Genomic DNA, 3,465 nt, shown 5'->3' on the forward strand with positions numbered 1-3,465 from the left:
GGAAATACACACCATCTACCATGACGAGATCCTGCCAAAAAACTTTACCTGAAAATAAAATTTTAAGCCAGATAATGGTATTATAACGGGGCACCTTTGAGATTAGAAGCCCCCGGGTTTTTTTTTTCCCCTCCCTATTTCCTGGTTTCCATTCCAGCTTCCTCATTCTGAGAATGGAAGCTGAGTTGCTGCCCCCAAATTCTAGGCGGGTGGCAGCCAAGATTGAAAAACTGAAATTAGGGGCTGGGATTGTGGCTCAGCGGTAGAGCACTCGCCTAACATGAGAGACCCTGGGTTCAATCCTCAGCACCACATAAAAATAAATAAATAAAATAAAGGTATTGTGTCCAACTTGCACGACCAGAAGAAAAACTGAAATTATAACTCTGGCTAGTACAGCCCAACCAAATCCACATACATATTTCTTAGTCTTTGTTCCTATAAATTATAAAGTTTCTCTAGGACTAAGGCAAATTAGCTTTCTTCCCAGTTTTGGCCAAATTGTAATTAAATTCATTTTTCTTTCCATATGTTCCCTCTTACTTCTGGGGAACCCAGCAGCCTTTGGTCTGCGTCCTGGTAACAGTATCTGCCCTTAGCTAGAAAAGAAAAACAAAGTCCCTGATTTTTGAGAAGTACATACTGAAATGTGTATAGATAAAATGATGTATCTAGGATACAACAAAAAGAAGTGGTATTGGGTAATAAAATTGGCCATGAGTTGGTAATTGTTAACATTTGATGCCAGGCACATGGAGGTCAGTCTGTATATCTTGGGAATTTTCCATACTGAAAGTGTTTTCCATTTTTTTTTTTTTTGTATGGGAAATTGAATTCAGGAAGACTTGACCACTGAACCACATCCCCAACCCTATTTTGTATTTTATTTAGAGACAGGGTCTCACTGACTTGCTTAGCACCTCACTTTTGCTGAGGGTGGCTTTGAACTCTTGAATCTCCTGTCTCAGCTTCCCAAACTGCTGGGATTACAGGCATGTGGCACTACACCTGGTATTTTCCCCTTTTTCTTCAGGAGGTGGGGGAGAGTACTAGGGATTGAACGCTGGAACACTCTACCACTGAATTACATCCCCCAACTTTCTCTTTTTCTTTTGAGGCAGGGTCTTCCTAAATTTACCAGGCAGGCATTGAATTTTGGATCTCCAACCTCAGCCTTGCAAGTAGCTGGAATTACAAGCATGCAACACCACATCTGGCATAGTAAAAAATTAAAATGGCACAGCGTGAGTTAATTTCAAAAGCGTCATGCTAAGAGAAAGAAGTTAGATGCAAAAGACTGTTCTGGACAAGGCAAAACTTCAGGAAAGCAGATCAATTGTGGCCAGGAATTGGGTTTTGGGGGAGGGATTGGCCACTAGGGGGTGCCATGAACTTTTTGAGGTGAGAAGAATGTTTCTGTTGTGGTTACATGACTGTATACATTTGTCAAAACTCAAAAATTGTAAATCCCACAGTGGTATTTGTGCTTGTAATCCCAGGGGCTTAGGAGGCTGAAGCATGAAGATTGCAAGTTCAAAGCCAGCCTCAGCAACTTAGGGAGACTCTGTCTCAAAAAGTATAAAAGGACTGGGGATGTATGTGGTTTCTTGGTTAAACAAGCCTGGGTTCAATCCCTGGTATCAAAAAAAGTAAAGCCCTCAAAATTGTATGCCAAAGTTGAGTTTTACTGTATGTAAATTATACCTCAATAAACATGATATTTAAAAGCCATAAATTATAGGGCTGGGGATATAGCTAAGTTGGTAGAGTGCTTGCCTTGCATGCACAAGGCCCTGGGTTCAATCCCCAGCACCACAAATAAATGTAAGTTGCAAAAGCACTATTTCAAGATTCATAGATCCAAGATGTGTAAAGGAAATGTGTTTGCAAGGACCTGTACTTCAGAGGAAGCACCAACCTTGCAATGTTGGACTCCAGCCCCAACCTGCCACTTTCCTTGGTTACTCCTAGTTTGTCACTGCCAACCTGACAGCTTTAAAAGACTGTGAAGTCTGACCTTGATATTCCCTTCAAGTCTAGCTAGATTGGACATTTTGCAGGTATAGATTATTATTTTAGCTAATTCCCAAGATATTTTTAAGTTATTACAAGAAGTAGACTTCAGAATTCTTATTCTTTGCTAACCCAAGAATACATTCTCTAACAGGTAGTGACCTCTCCTGCACATATTTTATCTGCTTACCTCATAACACTACTAGTGTCTTCGTGCATGTGTCACATGGGGCTGGGATTTGAATCTAGGGCCTTGAACATAGTGCTAAGGATGTGACTACTATAGTTTTGGGTTTCTGTGAGATTTGGGGGAGTACTAGGGATTGAACCAGGGGTATTCTACCACAGAACAATATCCTCAGCATCACCCCCACCCCCTGCAACTTTTTTTTTTTTTTATAATTTGAGAGAGGGTCTCATTAAATTGCTTCAGCTTCCTGAGTCACTGGGATAAAAGGGTATGACATAATGCCTGGCTTGCCTTCTCCTTTTAAGAACAAAAAATACAGATCTTGGATGTGTTTCTGTCTTTAAGAAGGCATGTGACCACGCCAGACTGAAGTGGGTGACTTAACCAGGTACAGTGGTGCACACCTGTAATCCTAGCAACCCAGGAGGCTGAGGCAGGAGGACTACAAGTTCAAGGCCAATCTCAGCAACTTAGATCCTATCTCAAAATAAAAAGCATTGGAGATGTGGCTCAGTGGTAAGGTTATACCCCTGAATTGTGAGTGACCCAGGAGAGGATGGGACAGAGGCAGTTCTAGTAACAGGGTGGGAGGAAGCAGTTTCTCTATCCAGACTATTCCAGATCACTATCTGGGGTATAAGTGCTGGAAGCCTAGCTTCTAGCCTGACCACCAATTCCATCCATTGACTCTTTTTTTTTTTTTTTTTTTAAGAGAGAGGAGAGAGAGAGAGAGAGAGAGATTTTTTAATATTTATTTTTTAGTTTTTGGCAGACACAACATCTTTGTTGGTATGTGGTGCTGAGGATTGAACCCGGGCCGCACACATGCCAGGCGAGCGCGCTATCTCTTAAGCCACATCCCCAGCCCTCCACTGACTCTTTAAATGAAATTCCTTTTCTGTTTCACTAGCCAAAAATATTAATAGCTTGAGAAGATAAAAGGGCAATTGTCAAGCATCTGGCTAGGAGATATCAATCACCTACCCTTGCTCTTGGCCAGGAATTACTTGAAACAGACATAATCTCAATGTGGTCTATCAATTTCTCCAAAGTCATAAAGGTGAGGAGTGGAAGGAGAGGAAAACAGGACTTGATTAGAGGCCAAGTTGACCTCCTGACTTTCTGTCTTCCATTCTGGACCTGCTCACCACTTAGTCAAGTGCCAACCAGGGTACAGTGCTCCTTCCACTCCTCCCGGCTGGTGCTCGGACTGCCACACAAAGTCCCATTCTCAGGAAACAGTAAGAGGCTGAGCCCACACC

Source organism: Spermophilus citellus, assembly GCF_964194105.1.
Source record: "Spermophilus citellus genome assembly, chromosome: 18".
In the NCBI taxonomy this organism is placed as follows: domain Eukaryota; kingdom Metazoa; phylum Chordata; class Mammalia; order Rodentia; family Sciuridae; genus Spermophilus; species Spermophilus citellus.